This window comes from Balaenoptera ricei, chromosome 2 (genome assembly GCF_028023285.1).
Source record: "Balaenoptera ricei isolate mBalRic1 chromosome 2, mBalRic1.hap2, whole genome shotgun sequence".
Taxonomy (NCBI): domain Eukaryota; kingdom Metazoa; phylum Chordata; class Mammalia; order Artiodactyla; family Balaenopteridae; genus Balaenoptera; species Balaenoptera ricei.
Genome location: NC_082640.1, coordinates 55,457,676 through 55,476,217, shown reverse-complemented (window position 1 = coordinate 55,476,217; position 18,542 = coordinate 55,457,676). Strand labels below are relative to the sequence as shown.

Sequence of the window (18,542 nt, the reverse complement as noted above, 5' to 3'; positions counted from 1 at the left end):
ACAAGGCAATGACCAGCAGGTGGGGGCAGCCTGTAGAACTCAAGTGCAGGTGGCAGGACGAGCAATGGCTCACGCTTCCTCTCCTACCTGCATGCTGAACCGTGGCAGGGGACAGCAGTCCTGGCTAGACCAAGGAACCCAGAGACGGCACGCTGTCCCAAGCCTTCCCACCTGGATTGGCATCCCAGGCTCCTTTCCCAATGGCTCTTCTCCCCAGGAGATGACCACAACCCTCAACTTGAACAACGTGGCTGTAGACACCCACGGCCGCAAATGCAACGTGAACCTCTCCCTACTTTCCTTTGGGGAGCCACGTGCTGGACCTCAGTTCCAACGAGGAGACGGTAGGGATTTCTCACTCATTTTGTTCAGATTTCCAAGGAATGCATTTGTGGGAGTCATCATCGATCCAAGCACATGCTCAAACGGTGGACATGCAAAGTTGCAGATTCCACCATGGGACGGCCAGCGAGCTGAATCATATCAGCGTACGGAAGTGGCCAGAGCCGAGCCACGGGTCAGGAAATGCAGCCAGTTCTCAGGGCATCAAAGCTCGTGTTCCCCGAGAAAAGACCAGAAGGTGAGGGTGTAGCCCCGGTGCACACGTTCCCATCGCCAAACCTTTAGGTTTAGCAAAGAAGTGTCGCTTACCGCAACAAGGGTTAAAGCAGGATCCTCAAGGAATGCACGCCAACACCCCTCTGAGACTCCTTCAGCTGGCCTCGCCTTGCCACACCATCCTCACTTCAACGGGTATCAGGGATTATACGGATGGCCCCAGGCTGCTGCTGGCATTCCTTCCCTGGCATTCCACCTGGCTCGGGGTGAGAGAACACACGCATGCTTGAGGAGGGTGCACAGGCGCACCGAGGGAAAGGGCGATACCACCCAGCATTGTGTGTTCTATCTCTCCTCAACATTTCATTTACTGTCCATCTTGCCTGTGTGTCCGCAGGCAAACGTGAAAGCATCGTGGCACTGGCGCCTTCAGAGCGTGCGGCCATCAGGACAAAGAGTGCCACCGACCAACAACCCCCTGGTCTCGGGCCCTGAAATTCCTCTCCTGAGCAATCTGCCCTCCGTCACAGCAAAAGGATGTCTTCCTGATCCCCTGAGACACCCTCAGGACAACTGTGCCCCCTCAGCCTAAGAGCAAGTGCCCTCTATGGGAACAAACACGCGTTTGGCCCTTATGATTAAACACAGTGGACACGCCCTCAAGGGGAGAGATCTTCCATAAGGGAAGGGCCCTTGGCTGAATAAGACGACCTCCATCAAAAGCGGCTCGTAGGGACCCGTGACAAAGGGCACCTGAAGAACCCCTGGACTGATCAAGGGAGACTCACCAGCAGGCATACTTCCTGGTCTCCTGCCAAGCCAGAGGAACTTCCCTAGGACCGCAACCAAAGCTAATGGCAAGGGAGCCATTCCAATGCCCAAAATGGCGGGCCAAACACTTGCAGCAACTGGGTAACTTATCATAGCACCTTGCACATTCGCATTCTCCCCTTCAAGGACAAGACCTTGGAGAAACCATGAGACCCAGGTCCTCCAGAACCAACGTGTCACCCACAGCCGTGCAATGAGAGAACGCACCCAACATCCTGGACCCTTGAACCGGCATGGCTTCTCTGGCTTGAAGCCATGCATGCTGGAGATCACAGGCTCGCAGCACCAGAAGGTGGCAGGACAAAATGACCCCTGCAGCACACATTCACTCCAGCCCTTAAACCTGTAGCGTTGCCTTGGCGGCCGACTCCCTTCTTTCTGCATGGTTGGGCCCAAAGACCTCCGGGAAGAGCTCCAAACCTCAGGGAATGCTATGCCGACCTGGTATAGCAATGACGCTGGGCTGTCCTAAGGAACACCTTAACATCCTCAACATAGGGGCAATGAGGCCACACAGGGACAAAACATCCCAACGGCTCCAAATCGGTCCCAGTGAGAAGACACCATACTGTGCCGTGAAGGCACCATTCGCTGGAACAAGGACCCGCCGTGAAGCACATTGAGAAAGGAGAGGAAAAGGTTGGGATGGTCCACGAATGTGCACCTGTATTCCTTCCCTACACGGGGCTCCAAATGCTCCTGAAGATATCCCAAAACAGTTCCGGGAACCCTATGTCCACCGACATATCCACCCATACCGATCTATCCACCCAACAGTAAGCCTGTGGGCTTAGCCAACACTCTCCCGTGTATTTCCCGCTCGCCTTGCCTTGCTCTCTCCACCAGGATCCAAACGAATCCACCCCTCACCTAAGTAGCTTGATGTCCCCTGGATTTGCCTAAGGCACTTTCCAAACTCTCCACACACAGCAGACAAGCAGGACACAACCCAAGGAGGCGCCATCAACGTCGCCGAAATCCCGGGGACAGTGGCCCATTTGATTTCCCCCGACCATCAGGGCAAACCTGAACTATATCCCACCTCCCAAGCTGAACATGACATAGACGCCTGGCCTGGCCAGGACTCCTTCTCTGACCGTGAGCGCAGAGACTTCTGTTTCCTTGTGGGAACAAGGCAACGACCTGAGCTTGAGGGTGGCCTGTAGATCTCAATGGCAAGCCAGAGGAGTACCAGTGGCTCACGCTTCCTTTCGCACCCGCACGCTGACCGCGGCAGGGGATAGCAGTTCTGGCTAGACTCAGGTGCCCAGAGACGTCAAGTTGTCCTTAGCCTTCCCACGTAGATGGACATCCCAGGCTCCTTTCCACATGGCTCTTTCTGCACGAGAAGCCCGCCACCCTCAACTTGAACAATGTTGCTGCGCATGCCCACAGTAGCAAATGCAACATGGACCTCTCCCTAATTTTCCTTTGGGAGCCACGTGCTGGACCTCAGTTAGGATGAGAAGACGGTAGGTATTGCTCATTCATTTTGTTTAGATTTCCAAGGAATGCATTTATGGGAGTCATCACTGATCCATGCTCCTGCTCAAAGGCTGGACGTGCAAAGTCGCGGACTGTCAGCAAGCTCAATCCTCTCAGCAGTAGGGAGCGGCCAGACTCGAGCCACGGGGCAGGAAGTGCACCCACGTCTCAGGGCATCGGAGCTCGGGTGCCCCAGGAAGAGCCCAGAATGTGACGGTGTAGTCTCGCGGCACAAGTCCCCGTGGCCAAACTTCTAGGATTCTTCAAAGAAGATCCGTTTACCCCCACAAGGTTTCTACCAGGAACCTTGTCGAGCCAGAGGCGATGCCCTTGGATCACACAGAAAGCTATTGGCATTGGAGATATTCCAATGCCCAAACTGGCAGGGCAAACCCTTGCAGCAACTGGGTTACTTGCCCTGGGGCCTTGTATTTTCGCCCCCAGGCCCGTCAGTGACATGACCGCGGAGAAACCTGAGATCCATTCATTTGTTCAGAGTTCCAAGCAGTGCATTTATGGGAGTCATCATCAATCCACCTGCTCAAAGGCTGCACGTTTAAAGTCACAGGCTCCAGGGCGGGGCAGCCACCGATCTCAATCATGTCAGCAGTCAGGAGTGGCCAGAGGCGACCCACGGGGCTGCAAATGGAGCTAAGGATCATGGCATCAGATCTGGGGTTCCCCTGCAAGAGCCAAGAAGGTGAGGGTGTAGTCTCAGTGCACAAGTCCCCGTGGCCAAACATCTAGGTTTCTGCAAAGAAGTTCCACTCACCACCACAAGGTTCCTACGAGGAGCCTCAAGGACTTCACGCCAAAACCACTCTGAGACTCTTTTGCCTTGACTTGCCTCACCTTGTCGCACTCTCCTCACTTCGCCAGGTATCATGGACTATACAGAGGGCCCAATGCTGCTGCAGGTGTTTGTTCCCTGGCACTCCACCACATGCCTCAGGGTGACAGAACACAGGGATGTTTGAGAAAAGTGAACGGGCGCACAGAGGCAAAGGGTGATACCGCCCACCGATGTGCGCTATATCTCCCCTCAACATTTCATTTGCAGTCCATCATGTCTGTGTGTCCACAGCCAAACGTGAATGCATCGTGGCACAGATGCCTTCAGAGCGCACGGGCATCAGCACAAAGAGCACGGCCGTCCATCAACCCCCTGGTATGGGCCTTGAACTTTCCTGCCTGAGCCACCTCCCCGCCGACACAGCATAAGGATGTCATCCTGAACTGCTGAGACACCCTCAGGGGAACTGGGATTACTCAGCGTAAAAGCCACTGCCCTCTGGGGAACCAAACCACTCCTGGCGCATACGCTTCCACACAATGGATTCACCCTCAAGGGGAAATGTGGTCCCTGAGATCTTCCACAAGGGAACGGCCCTTGGCCAAATGGGACGACCTCCAACAAAAGCAGCTTGTAGGGACCGGTGACAAAACGCACCAGAGGAACTCCTGGACTGAACAATGGAGATTCACCTGCAGCCAGACTTCCTGGCCTGCTGCCAAGACTGGCAACCTACCCTTGGCCCACACACAAAGCTAATGGCATCGGAACCATTCCGACGCCCAACGTGGCGGGGCAAACCCTTGCAGCAATTGTGTAACTTGCAGTGGTGTCTGGTACTTTCACCCTCTGGGCCCATCAGTGACGTGACATTGGGGAAACCCTGAGGCCCAGGTCCTCTACAAGCAACTTGTTACCCACAGCCATGCAACGACAGAACCCAGACAACAGCCTAGACACTTGAACCGGTATGACTTGTCTAGCCTGTGGCCAGGCTCGCCGGTTACCACAGTCTCGACGCACCAGCGGGTGGCAGGAAAAATGACACCCACACCACACATCCTCTCCTGCCCTTAAACCTGCAGCCTTTCCTTGGCAGCCAACTCCCTTGTTTCTGCACGGTTGCACCCAATGACCTCTGGGTAGAGCTCCAATCCTCAGGGAACGCTATGTGGGCCGGGTATAGAAACGATGCCTGGCTGTCCTCAGGAACACCTTCACATCTTCAACACACTGGGAACGTGGTCAGACAGGGACAAAACACCCCAAGGCCTCCAAATCGGCCTCCATGAGGAGACACCATACTGTGCCATGAAGGCAACCATTCGCTGGTACAAGAACCCGCCATGTAGCAAATCGACCAAGGAGAGGAAAGAGGCACGACAGTCCACAAATGTGCTCCCGTATTCCCTCCCTACACGTGCCTCCAGATGCTCCTGAGGGAATCCCAAATGTGTTCCGGGAACCCCATGGCCACCGTCGATCTATCCACCCACCAGTAAACCTGTGGGCTTAGCCAGCCATCTCACGTGTCTCTTTCACTCGCCTTGCCTTACTCTCTCTCCACCGGGATCCCAACGTGTCACGGCAAGATGCCAGAGCCACCCCTCACCAAAGAAGCTTGCCGTGACCAAGTTTGACTAAGGCATTTTCCAGCCCCTTCACACAGCACACACAAGCAGGACACAACCCGAGGAGGAGCCATCAGATTGGCCAAACTCCCAGGAACAGTGGCCCATTTGATTTCTCCCCTCAGCAGGAGAAACCTAAACTGCATCTGGTCTCCCAAGCAGAACATGACAAAGAAGCCTGCCCTAGGCCTGGAATCCTGTTCTGACCCTGAGCCTACAGACTTCTGTTTCTTTGAGGCCACAAGGCAATGACCAGCAGGTGGGGGCAGCCTGTAGAACTCAAGTGCAGGTGGCAGGACGAGCAATGGCTCACGCTTCCTCTCCTACCTGCATGCTGAACCGTGGCAGGGGACAGCAGTCCTGGCTAGACCAAGGAACCCAGAGACGGCACGCTGTCCCAAGCCTTCCCACCTGGATTGGCATCCCAGGCTCCTTTCCCAATGGCTCTTCTCCCCAGGAGATGACCACAACCCTCAACTTGAACAACGTGGCTGTAGACACCCACGGCCGCAAATGCAACGTGAACCTCTCCCTACTTTCCTTTGGGGAGCCACGTGCTGGACCTCAGTTCCAACGAGGAGACGGTAGGGATTTCTCACTCATTTTGTTCAGATTTCCAAGGAATGCATTTGTGGGAGTCATCATCGATCCAAGCACATGCTCAAACGGTGGACATGCAAAGTTGCAGATTCCACCATGGGACGGCCAGCGAGCTGAATCATATCAGCATATGGAAGTGGCCAGAGCCGAGCCACGGGTCAGGAAATGCAGCCAGTTCTCAGGGCATCAAAGCTCGTGTTCCCCGAGAAAAGACCAGAAGGTGAGGGTGTAGCCCCGGTGCACACGTTCCCATCGCCAAACCTTTAGGTTTAGCAAAGAAGTGTCGCTTACCGCAACAAGGGTTAAAGCAGGATCCTCATGGAACGCACGCCAACACCCCTCTGAGACTCCTTCGGCTGGCCTCGCCTTGCCACACCGTCCTCACTTCAACGGGTATCAGGGATTATACGGATGGCCCCAGGCTGCTGCTGGCATTCCTTCCCTGGCATTCCACCTGGCTCGGGGTGAGAGAACACACGCATGCTTGAGGAGGGTGCACAGGCGCACCGAGGGAAAGGGCGATACCACCCAGCATTGTGTGTTCTATCTCTCCTCAACATTTCATTTACTGTCCATCTTGCCTGTGTGTCCGCAGGCAAACGTGAAAGCATCGTGGCACTGGCGCCTTCAGAGCGTGCGGCCATCAGGACAAAGAGTGCCACCGACCAACAACCCCCTGGTCTCGGGCCCTGAAATTCCTCTCCTGAGCAATCTGCCCTCCATCACAGCAAAAGGATGTCTTCCTGATCCCCTGAGACACCCTCAGGACAACTGTGCCCCCTCAGCCTAAGAGCAAGTGCCCTCTATGGGAACAAACACGCGTTTGGCCCTTATGATTAAACACAGTGGACACGCCCTCAAGGGGAGAGATCTTCCATAAGGGAAGGGCCCTTGGCTGAATAAGACGACCTCCATCAAAAGCGGCTCGTAGGGACCCGTGACAAAGGGCACCTGAAGAACCCCTGGACTGATCAAGGGAGACTCACCAGCAGGCATACTTCCTGGTCTCCTGCCAAGCCAGAGGAACTTCCCTAGGACCGCAACCAAAGCTAATGGCAAGGGAGCCATTCCAATGCCCAAAATGGCGGGCCAAACACTTGTAGCAACTGGGTAACTTATCGTAGCACCTTGCACATTCGCATTCTCCCCTTCAAGGACAAGACCTTGGAGAAACCATGAGACCCAGGTCCTCCAGAACCAACGTGTCACCCACAGCCGTGCAATGAGAGAACGCACCCAACATCCTGGACCCTTGAACCGGCATGGCTTCTCTGGCTTGAAGCCATGCATGCTGGAGATCACAGGCTCGCAGCACCAGAAGGTGGCAGGACAAAATGACCCCTGCAGCACACATTCACTCCAGCCCTTAAACCTGTAGCGTTGCCTTGGCAGCCGACTCCCTTCTTTCTGCATGGTTGGGCCCAAAGACCTCCGGGAAGAGCTCCAAACCTCAGGGAATGCTATGCCGACCTGGTATAGCAATGACGCTGGGCTGTCCTAAGGAACACCTTAACATCCTCAACATAGGGGCAATGAGGCCACACAGGGACAAAACATCCCAACGGCTCCAAATCGGTCCCAGTGAGAAGACACCATACTGTGCCGTGAAGGCACCATTCACTGGAACAAGGACCCGCCGTGAAGCACATTGAGAAAGGAGAGGAAAAGGTTGGGATGGTCCACGAATGTGCACCTGTATTCCTTCCCTACACGGGGCTCCAAATGCTCCTGAAGATATCCCAAAAGAGTTCCGGGAACCCTATGTCCACCGACATATCCACCCATACCGATCTATCCACCCAACAGTAAGCCTGTGGGCTTAGCCAACACTCTCCCGTGTATTCCCCGCTCGCCTTGCCTTACTCTCTCCACCAGGATCCAAACGAATCCACCCCTCACCTAAGTAGCTTGATAGCCCCTGGATTTGCCTAAGGCATTTTCCAAACTCTCCACACACAACACACAAGCAGGACACAACCCAAGGAGGTGCCATCAGCGTCGCCCAAATCCCGGGGACAGTGGCCCATTTGATTTCCCCCGACCATCAGGGCAAACCTGAACTATATCCCACCTTCCAAGCTGAACATGACATAGACGCCTGGCCTGGCCAGGACTCCTTCTCTGACCCTGAGTGCAGAGACTTCTGTTTCCTTGCGGGAACAAGGCAACGACCTGAGCTTGAGGGTGGCCTGTAGATCTCAATGGCAAGCCAGAGGAGTACCAGTGGCTCACGCTTCCTTTCGCACCCGCACGCTGACCGCGGCAGGGGATAGCAGTTCTGGCTAGACTCAGGTGCCCAGAGACGTCAAGTTGTCCTTAGCCTTCCCACGTAGATGGACATCCCAGGCTCCTTTCCACATGGCTCTTTCTGCACGAGAAGCCCGCCACCCTCCACTTGAACAATGTTGCTGCGCACGCCCACAGTAGCAAATGCAACATGGACCTCTCCCTAATTTTCCTTTGGGAGCCACGTGCTGGACCTCAGTTAGGATGAGAAGACGGTAGGTATTGCTCATTCATTTTGTTTAGATTTCCAAGGAATGCATTTATGGGAGTCCTCACTGATCCACGCTCCTGCTCAAAGGCTGGACGTGCAAAGTCGCGGACTGTCAGCAAGCTCAATCCTCTCAGCAGTAGGGAGCGGCCAGACTCGAGCCACGGGGCAGGAAGTGCACCCACGTCTCAGGGCATCGGAGCTCGGGTGCCCCAGGAAGAGCCCAGAATGTGACGGTGTAGTCTCGCGGCACAAGTCCCCGTGGCCAAACTTCTAGGTTTCTTCAAAGAAGTTCTGTTTACCCCCACAAGGTTTCTACCAGGAACCTTGTCGAGCCAGAGGCGATGCCCTTGGATCACACAGAAAGCTATTGGCATTGGAGATATTCCAATGCCCAAACTGGCAGGGCAAACCCTTGCAGCAACTGGGTTACTTGCCCTGGTGCCTTGTATTTTCGCCCCCAGGCCCGTCAGTTACATGACCGCGGAGAAACCTGAGACCCATTCATTTGTTCAGAGTTCCAAGCAGTGCATTTATGGGAGTCATCATCAATCCACCTGCTCAAAGGCTGCACGTTCAAAGTCACAGGCTCCAGCGCGGGGCAGCCACCGATCTCAATCATGTCAGCAGTCAGGAGTGGCCAGAGGCGACCCACGGGGCTGCAAATGGAGCTAAGGATCATGGCATCAGATCTGGGGTTCCCCTGCAAGAGCCAAGAAGGTGAGGGTGTAGTCTCAGTGCACAAGTCCCCGTGGCCAAACATCTAGGTTTCTGCAAAGAAGTTCCACTCACCACCACAAGGTTCCTACGAGGATCCTCAAGGACTTCACGCCAAAACCACTCTGAGACTCTTTTGCCTTGACTTGCCTCACCTTGCCACACTCTCCTCACTTCGCCAGGTATCATGGACTATACAGAGGGCCCAATGCTGCTGCAGGTGTTTGTTCCCTGGCACTCCACCACATGCCTCAGGGTGACAGAACACAGGGATGTTTGAGAAAAGTGAACGGGCGCACAGAGGCAAAGGGTGATACCGCCCACCGATGTGCGCTATATCTCCCCTCAACATTTCATTTGCAGTCCATCATGTCTGTGTGTCCACAGCCAAACGTGAATGCATCGTGGCACAGATGCCTTCAGAGCGCACGGGCATCAGCACAAAGAGCACGGCCGTCCATCAACCCCCTGGTATGGGCCTTGAACTTTCCTGCCTGAGCCACCTCCCCGCCGACACAGCATAAGGATGTCATCCTGAATTGCTGAGACACCCTCAGGGGAACTGGGATTACTCAGCGTAAAAGCCACTGCCCTCTGGGGAACCAAACCACTCCTGGCGCATACGCTTCCACACAATGGATTCACCCTCAAGGGGAAATGTGGTCCCTGAGATCTTCCACAAGGGAACGGCCCTTGGCCAAATGGGACGACCTCCAACAAAAGCAGCTTGTAGGGACCGGTGACAAAACGCACCAGAGGAACTCCTGGACTGAACAATGGAGATTCACCTGCAGCCAGACTTCCTGGCCTGCTGCCAAGACTGGCAACCTACCCTTGGCCCACACACAAAGCTAATGGCATCGGAACCATTCCGACGCCCAACGTGGCGGGGCAAACCCTTGCAGCAATTGTGTAACTTGCAGTGGTGTCTGGTACTTTCACCCTCTGGGCCCATCAGTGACGTGACATTGGGGAAACCCTGAGGCCCAGGTCCTCTACAAGCAACTTGTTACCCACAGCCATGCAACGACAGAACCCAGACAACAGCCTAGACACTTGAACCGGTATGACTTGTCTAGCCTGTGGCCAGGCTCGCCGGTTACCACAGTCTCGACGCACCAGCGGGTGGCAGGAAAAATGACACCCACACCACACATCCTCTCCTGCCCTTAAACCTGCAGCCTTTCCTTGGCAGCCAACTCCCTTGTTTCTGCACGGTTGCACCCAATGACCTCTGGGTAGAGCTCCAATCCTCAGGGAACGCTATGTGGGCCGGGTATAGAAACGATGCCTGGCTGTCCTCAGGAACACCTTCACATCTTCAACACACTGGGAACGTGGTCAGACAGGGACAAAACACCCCAAGGCCTCCAAATCGGCCTCCATGAGGAGACACCATACTGTGCCATGAAGGCAACCATTCGCTGGTACAAGAACCCGCCATGTAGCAAATCGACCAAGGAGAGGAAAGAGGCACGACAGTCCACAAATGTGCTCCCGTATTCCCTCCCTACACGTGCCTCCAGATGCTCCTGAGGGAATCCCAAATGTGTTCCGGGAACCCCATGGCCACCGTCGATCTATCCACCCACCAGTAAACCTGTGGGCTTAGCCAGCCATCTCACGTGTCTCTTTCACTCGCCTTGCCTTACTCTCTCTCCACCGGGATCCCAACGTGTCACGGCAAGATGCCAGAGCCACCCCTCACCAAAGAAGCTTGCCGTGACCAAGTTTGACTAAGGCATTTTCCAGCCCCTTCACACAGCACACACAAGCAGGACACAACCCGAGGAGGAGCCATCAGATTGGCCAAACTCCCAGGAACAGTGGCCCATTTGATTTCTCCCCTCAGCAGGAGAAACCTAAACTGCATCTGGTCTCCCAAGCAGAACATGACAAAGAAGCCTGCCCTAGGCCTGGAATCCTGTTCTGACCCTGAGCCTACAGACTTCTGTTTCTTTGAGGCCACAAGGCAATGACCAGCAGGTGGGGGCAGCCTGTAGAACTCAAGTGCAGGTGGCAGGACGAGCAATGGCTCACGCTTCCTCTCCTACCTGCATGCTGAACCGTGGCAGGGGACAGCAGTCCTGGCTAGACCAAGGAACCCAGAGACGGCACGCTGTCCCAAGCCTTCCCACCTGGATTGGCATCCCAGGCTCCTTTCCCAATGGCTCTTCTCCCCAGGAGATGACCACAACCCTCAACTTGAACAACGTGGCTGTAGACACCCACGGCCGCAAATGCAACGTGAACCTCTCCCTACTTTCCTTTGGGGAGCCACGTGCTGGACCTCAGTTCCAACGAGGAGACGGTAGGGATTTCTCACTCATTTTGTTCAGATTTCCAAGGAATGCATTTGTGGGAGTCATCATCGATCCAAGCACATGCTCAAACGGTGGACATGCAAAGTTGCAGATTCCACCATGGGACGGCCAGCGAGCTGAATCATATCAGCATATGGAAGTGGCCAGAGCCGAGCCACGGGTCAGGAAATGCAGCCAGTTCTCAGGGCATCAAAGCTCGTGTTCCCCGAGAAAAGACCAGAAGGTGAGGGTGTAGCCCCGGTGCACACGTTCCCATCGCCAAACCTTTAGGTTTAGCAAAGAAGTGTCGCTTACCGCAACAAGGGTTAAAGCAGGATCCTCATGGAATGCACGCCAACACCCCTCTGAGACTCCTTCGGCTGGCCTCGCCTTGCCACACCGTCCTCACTTCAACGGGTATCAGGGATTATACGGATGGCCCCAGGCTGCTGCTGGCATTCCTTCCCTGGCATTCCACCTGGCTCGGGGTGAGAGAACACACGCATGCTTGAGGAGGGTGCACAGGCGCACCGAGGGAAAGGGCGATACCACCCAGCATTGTGTGTTCTATCTCTCCTCAACATTTCATTTACTGTCCATCTTGCCTGTGTGTCCGCAGGCAAACGTGAAAGCATCGTGGCACTGGCGCCTTCAGAGCGTGCGGCCATCAGGACAAAGAGTGCCACCGACCAACAACCCCCTGGTCTCGGGCCCTGAAATTCCTCTCCTGAGCAATCTGCCCTCCATCACAGCAAAAGGATGTCTTCCTGATCCCCTGAGACACCCTCAGGACAACTGTGCCCCCTCAGCCTAAGAGCAAGTGCCCTCTATGGGAACAAACACGCGTTTGGCCCTTATGATTAAACACAGTGGACACGCCCTCAAGGGGAGAGATCTTCCATAAGGGAAGGGCCCTTGGCTGAATAAGACGACCTCCATCAAAAGCGGCTCGTAGGGACCCGTGACAAAGGGCACCTGAAGAACCCCTGGACTGATCAAGGGAGACTCACCAGCAGGCATACTTCCTGGTCTCCTGCCAAGCCAGAGGAACTTCCCTAGGACCGCAACCAAAGCTAATGGCAAGGGAGCCATTCCAATGCCCAAAATGGCGGGCCAAACACTTGTAGCAACTGGGTAACTTATCGTAGCACCTTGCACATTCGCATTCTCCCCTTCAAGGACAAGACCTTGGAGAAACCATGAGACCCAGGTCCTCCAGAACCAACGTGTCACCCACAGCCGTGCAATGAGAGAACGCACCCAACATCCTGGACCCTTGAACCGGCATGGCTTCTCTGGCTTGAAGCCATGCATGCTGGAGATCACAGGCTCGCAGCACCAGAAGGTGGCAGGACAAAATGACCCCTGCAGCACACATTCACTCCAGCCCTTAAACCTGTAGCGTTGCCTTGGCAGCCGACTCCCTTCTTTCTGCATGGTTGGGCCCAAAGACCTCCGGGAAGAGCTCCAAACCTCAGGGAATGCTATGCCGACCTGGTATAGCAATGACGCTGGGCTGTCCTAAGGAACACCTTAACATCCTCAACATAGGGGCAATGAGGCCACACAGGGACAAAACATCCCAACGGCTCCAAATCGGTCCCAGTGAGAAGACACCATACTGTGCCGTGAAGGCACCATTCACTGGAACAAGGACCCGCCGTGAAGCACATTGTGAAAGGAGAGGAAAAGGTTGGGATGGTCCACGAATGTGCACCTGTATTCCTTCCCTACACGGGGCTCCAAATGCTCCTGAAGATATCCCAAAAGAGTTCCGGGAACCCTATGTCCACCGACATATCCACCCATACCGATCTATCCACCCAACAGTAAGCCTGTGGGCTTAGCCAACACTCTCCCGTGTATTCCCCGCTCGCCTTGCCTTACTCTCTCCACCAGGATCCAAACGAATCCACCCCTCACCTAAGTAGCTTGATAGCCCCTGGATTTGCCTAAGGCATTTTCCAAACTCTCCACACACAACACACAAGCAGGACACAACCCAAGGAGGTGCCATCAGCGTCGCCCAAATCCCGGGGACAGTGGCCCATTTGATTTCCCCCGACCATCAGGGCAAACCTGAACTATATCCCACCTTCCAAGCTGAACATGACATAGACGCCTGGCCTGGCCAGGACTCCTTCTCTGACCCTGAGTGCAGAGACTTCTGTTTCCTTGCGGGAACAAGGCAACGACCTGAGCTTGAGGGTGGCCTGTAGATCTCAATGGCAAGCCAGAGGAGTACCAGTGGCTCACGCTTCCTTTCGCACCCGCACGCTGACCGCGGCAGGGGATAGCAGTTCTGGCTAGACTCAGGTGCCCAGAGACGTCAAGTTGTCCTTAGCCTTCCCACGTAGATGGACATCCCAGGCTCCTTTCCACATGGCTCTTTCTGCACGAGAAGCCCGCCACCCTCCACTTGAACAATGTTGCTGCGCACGCCCACAGTAGCAAATGCAACATGGACCTCTCCCTAATTTTCCTTTGGGAGCCACGTGCTGGACCTCAGTTAGGATGAGAAGACGGTAGGTATTGCTCATTCATTCTGTTTAGATTTCCAAGGAATGCATTTATGGGAGTCCTCACTGATCCACGCTCCTGCTCAAAGGCTGGACGTGCAAAGTCGCGGACTGTCAGCAAGCTCAATCCTCTCAGCAGTAGGGAGCGGCCAGACTCGAGCCACGGGGCAGGAAGTGCACCCACGTCTCAGGGCATCGGAGCTCGGGTGCCCCAGGAAGAGCCCAGAATGTGACGGTGTAGTCTGGCGGCACAAGTCCCCGTGGCCAAACTTCTAGGTTTCTTCAAAGAAGTTCTGTTTACCCCCACAAGGTTTCTACCAGGAACCTTGTCGAGCCAGAGGCGATGCCCTTGGATCACACAGAAAGCTATTGGCATTGGAGATATTCCAATGCCCAAACTGGCAGGGCAAACCCTTGCAGCAACTGGGTTACTTGCCCTGGTGCCTTGTATTTTCGCCCCCAGGCCCGTCAGTGACATGACCGCGGAGAAACCTGAGACCCATTCATTTGTTCAGAGTTCCAAGCAGTGCATTTATGGGAGTCATCATCAATCCACCTGCTCAAAGGCTGCACGTTCAAAGTCACAGGCTCCAGCGCGGGGCAGCCACCGATCTCAATCATGTCAGCAGTCAGGAGTGGCCAGAGGCGACCCACGGGGCTGCAAATGGAGCTAAGGATCATGGCATCAGATCTGGGGTTCCCCTGCAAGAGCCAAGAAGGTGAGGGTGTAGTCTCAGTGCACAAGTCCCCGTGGCCAAACATCTAGGTTTCTGCAAAGAAGTTCCACTCACCACCACAAGGTTCCTACGAGGATCCTCAAGGACTTCACGCCAAAACCACTCTGAGACTCTTTTGCCTTGACTTGCCTCACCTTGCCACACTCTCCTCACTTCGCCAGGTATCATGGACTATACAGAGGGCCCAATGCTGCTGCAGGTGTTTGTTCCCTGGCACTCCACCACATGCCTCAGGGTGACAGAACACAGGGATGTTTGAGAAAAGTGAACGGGCGCACAGAGGCAAAGGGTGATACCGCCCACCGATGTGCGCTATATCTCCCCTCAACATTTCATTTGCAGTCCATCATGTCTGTGTGTCCACAGCCAAACGTGAATGCATCGTGGCACAGATGCCTTCAGAGCGCACGGGCATCAGCACAAAGAGCACGGCCGTCCATCAACCCCCTGGTATGGGCCTTGAACTTTCCTGCCTGAGCCACCTCCCCGCCGACACAGCATAAGGATGTCATCCTGAATTGCTGAGACACCCTCAGGGGAACTGGGATTACTCAGCGTAAAAGCCACTGCCCTCTGGGGAACCAAACCACTCCTGGCGCATACGCTTCCACACAATGGATTCACCCTCAAGGGGAAATGTGGTCCCTGAGATCTTCCACAAGGGAACGGCCCTTGGCCAAATGGGACGACCTCCAACAAAAGCAGCTTGTAGGGACCGGTGACAAAACGCACCAGAGGAACTCCTGGACTGAACAATGGAGATTCACCTGCAGCCAGACTTCCTGGCCTGCTGCCAAGACTGGCAACCTACCCTTGGCCCACACACAAAGCTAATGGCATCGGAACCATTCCGACGCCCAACGTGGCGGGGCAAACCCTTGCAGCAATTGTGTAACTTGCAGTGGTGTCTGGTACTTTCACCCTCTGGGCCCATCAGTGACGTGACATTGGGGAAACCCTGAGGCCCAGGTCCTCTACAAGCAACTTGTTACCCACAGCCATGCAACGACAGAACCCAGACAACAGCCTAGACACTTGAACCGGTATGACTTGTCTAGCCTGTGGCCAGGCTCGCCGGTTACCACAGTCTCGACGCACCAGCGGGTGGCAGGAAAAATGACACCCACACCACACATCCTCTCCTGCCCTTAAACCTGCAGCCTTTCCTTGGCAGCCAACTCCCTTGTTTCTGCACGGTTGCACCCAATGACCTCTGGGTAGAGCTCCAATCCTCAGGGAACGCTATGTGGGCCGGGTATAGAAACGATGCCTGGCTGTCCTCAGGAACACCTTCACATCTTCAACACACTGGGAACGTGGTCAGACAGGGACAAAACACCCCAAGGCCTCCAAATCGGCCTCCATGAGGAGACACCATACTGTGCCATGAAGGCAACCATTCGCTGGTACAAGAACCCGCCATGTAGCAAATCGACCAAGGAGAGGAAAGAGGCACGACAGTCCACAAATGTGCTCCCGTATTCCCTCCCTACACGTGCCTCCAGATGCTCCTGAGGGAATCCCAAATGTGTTCCGGGAACCCCATGGCCACCGTCGATCTATCCACCCACCAGTAAACCTGTGGGCTTAGCCAGCCATCTCACGTGTCTCTTTCACTCGCCTTGCCTTACTCTCTCTCCACCGGGATCCCAACGTGTCACGGCAAGATGCCAGAGCCACCCCTCACCAAAGAAGCTTGCCGTGACCAAGTTTGACTAAGGCATTTTCCAGCCCCTTCACACAGCACACACAAGCAGGACACAACCCGAGGAGGAGCCATCAGATTGGCCAAACTCCCAGGAACAGTGGCCCATTTGATTTCTCCCCTCAGCAGGAGAAACCTAAACTGCATCTGGTCTCCCAAGCAGAACATGACAAAGAAGCCTGCCCTAGGCCTGGAATCCTGTTCTGACCCTGAGCCTACAGACTTCTGTTTCTTTGAGGCCACAAGGCAATGACCAGCAGGTGGGGGCAGCCTGTAGAACTCAAGTGCAGGTGGCAGGACGAGCAATGGCTCACGCTTCCTCTCCTACCTGCATGCTGAACCGTGGCAGGGGACAGCAGTCCTGGCTAGACCAAGGAACCCAGAGACGGCACGCTGTCCCAAGCCTTCCCACCTGGATTGGCATCCCAGGCTCCTTTCCCAATGGCTCTTCTCCCCAGGAGATGACCACAACCCTCAACTTGAACAACGTGGCTGTAGACACCCACGGCCGCAAATGCAACGTGAACCTCTCCCTACTTTCCTTTGGGGAGCCACGTGCTGGACCTCAGTTCCAACGAGGAGACGGTAGGGATTTCTCACTCATTTTGTTCAGATTTCCAAGGAATGCATTTGTGGGAGTCATCATCGATCCAAGCACATGCTCAAACGGTGGACATGCAAAGTTGCAGATTCCACCATGGGACGGCCAGCGAGCTGAATCATATCAGCATATGGAAGTGGCCAGAGCCGAGCCACGGGTCAGGAAATGCAGCCAGTTCTCAGGGCATCAAAGCTCGTGTTCCCCGAGAAAAGACCAGAAGGTGAGGGTGTAGCCCCGGTGCACACGTTCCCATCGCCAAACCTTTAGGTTTAGCAAAGAAGTGTCGCTTACCGCAACAAGGGTTAAAGCAGGATCCTCATGGAATGCACGCCAACACCCCTCTGAGACTCCTTCGGCTGGCCTCGCCTTGCCACACCGTCCTCACTTCAACGGGTATCAGGGATTATACGGATGGCCCCAGGCTGCTGCTGGCATTCCTTCCCTGGCATTCCACCTGGCTCGGGGTGAGAGAACACACGCATGCTTGAGGAGGGTGCACAGGCGCACCGAGGGAAAGGGCGATACCACCCAGCATTGTGTGTTCTATCTCTCCTCAACATTTCATTTACTGTCCATCTTGCCTGTGTGTCCGCAGGCAAACGTGAAAGCATCGTGGCACTGGCGCCTTCAGAGCGTGCGGCCATCAGGACAAAGAGTGCCACCGACCAACAACCCCCTGGTCTCGGGCCCTGAAATTCCTCTCCTGAGCAATCTGCCCTCCATCACAGCAAAAGGATGTCTTCCTGATCCCCTGAGACACCCTCAGGACAACTGTGCCCCCTCAGCCTAAGAGCAAGTGCCCTCTATGGGAACAAACACGCGTTTGGCCCTTATGATTAAACACAGTGGACACGCCCTCAAGGGGAGAGATCTTCCATAAGGGAAGGGCCCTTGGCTGAATAAGACGACCTCCATCAAAAGCGGCTCGTAGGGACCCGTGACAAAGGGCACCTGAAGAACCCCTGGACTGATCAAGGGAGACTCACCAGCAGGCATACTTCCTGGTCTCCTGCCAAGCCAGAGGAACTTCCCTAGGACCGCAACCAAAGCTAATGGCAAGGGAGCCATTCCAATGCCCAAAATGGCGGGCCAAACACTTGCAGCAACTGGGTAACTTATCGTAGCACCTTGCACATTCGCATTCTTCCCTTCAAGGACAAGACCTTGGAGAAACCATGAGACCCAGGTCCTCCAGAACCAACGTGTCACCCACAGCCGTGCAATGAGAGAACGCACCCAACATCCTGGACCCTTGAACCGGCATGGCTTCTCTGGCTTGAAGCCATGCATGCTGGAGATCACAGGCTCGCAGCACCAGAAGGTGGCAGGACAAAATGACCCCTGCAGCACACATTCACTCCAGCCCTTAAACCTGTAGCGTTGCCTTGGCAGCCGACTCCCTTCTTTCTGCATGGTTGGGCCCAAAGACCTCCGGGAAGAGCTCCAAACCTCAGGGAATGCTATGCCGACCTGGTATAGCAATGACGCTGGGCTGTCCTAAGGAACACCTTAACATCCTCAACATAGGGGCAATGAGGCCACACAGGGACAAAACATCCCAACGGCTC

At 55.1% G+C, this 18,542-nt stretch overlaps 10 non-coding genes across 10 annotated transcripts; all 10 read right to left on the bottom strand.

Annotated features, from left to right (window-relative positions):
* Positions 1–319: 319 nt before the first annotated feature.
* LOC132361588 (small nucleolar RNA SNORD116) lies at positions 320–411 on the bottom strand. Its single transcript, XR_009501864.1, has one exon. It is a non-coding gene; the product is annotated as a small nucleolar RNA SNORD116 (small nucleolar RNA).
* A 2,425-nt stretch (positions 412–2,836) lies between these two features.
* Positions 2,837–2,928, bottom strand: LOC132361862 (small nucleolar RNA SNORD116). Its single transcript, XR_009502127.1, has one exon. It is a non-coding gene; the product is annotated as a small nucleolar RNA SNORD116 (small nucleolar RNA).
* Positions 2,929–3,317: 389 nt separating this feature from the next.
* LOC132361201 (small nucleolar RNA SNORD116) lies at positions 3,318–3,409 on the bottom strand. Its single transcript, XR_009501507.1, has one exon. It is a non-coding gene; the product is annotated as a small nucleolar RNA SNORD116 (small nucleolar RNA).
* Positions 3,410–5,857: 2,448 nt separating this feature from the next.
* Positions 5,858–5,949, bottom strand: LOC132361587 (small nucleolar RNA SNORD116). The gene has a single exon (XR_009501863.1). It is a non-coding gene; the product is annotated as a small nucleolar RNA SNORD116 (small nucleolar RNA).
* Positions 5,950–8,374: 2,425 nt separating this feature from the next.
* Positions 8,375–8,466, bottom strand: LOC132360860 (small nucleolar RNA SNORD116). Its single transcript, XR_009501181.1, has one exon. It is a non-coding gene; the product is annotated as a small nucleolar RNA SNORD116 (small nucleolar RNA).
* Positions 8,467–8,855: 389 nt separating this feature from the next.
* Positions 8,856–8,947, bottom strand: LOC132361200 (small nucleolar RNA SNORD116). The gene has a single exon (XR_009501506.1). It is a non-coding gene; the product is annotated as a small nucleolar RNA SNORD116 (small nucleolar RNA).
* A 2,448-nt stretch (positions 8,948–11,395) lies between these two features.
* LOC132361586 (small nucleolar RNA SNORD116) lies at positions 11,396–11,487 on the bottom strand. The gene has a single exon (XR_009501862.1). It is a non-coding gene; the product is annotated as a small nucleolar RNA SNORD116 (small nucleolar RNA).
* Positions 11,488–13,912: 2,425 nt separating this feature from the next.
* LOC132360988 (small nucleolar RNA SNORD116) lies at positions 13,913–14,004 on the bottom strand. Its single transcript, XR_009501305.1, has one exon. It is a non-coding gene; the product is annotated as a small nucleolar RNA SNORD116 (small nucleolar RNA).
* A 389-nt stretch (positions 14,005–14,393) lies between these two features.
* On the bottom strand, positions 14,394–14,485 carry LOC132361304 (small nucleolar RNA SNORD116). Its single transcript, XR_009501609.1, has one exon. It is a non-coding gene; the product is annotated as a small nucleolar RNA SNORD116 (small nucleolar RNA).
* A 2,448-nt stretch (positions 14,486–16,933) lies between these two features.
* LOC132361585 (small nucleolar RNA SNORD116) lies at positions 16,934–17,025 on the bottom strand. Its single transcript, XR_009501861.1, has one exon. It is a non-coding gene; the product is annotated as a small nucleolar RNA SNORD116 (small nucleolar RNA).
* Positions 17,026–18,542: the final 1,517 nt, after the last annotated feature.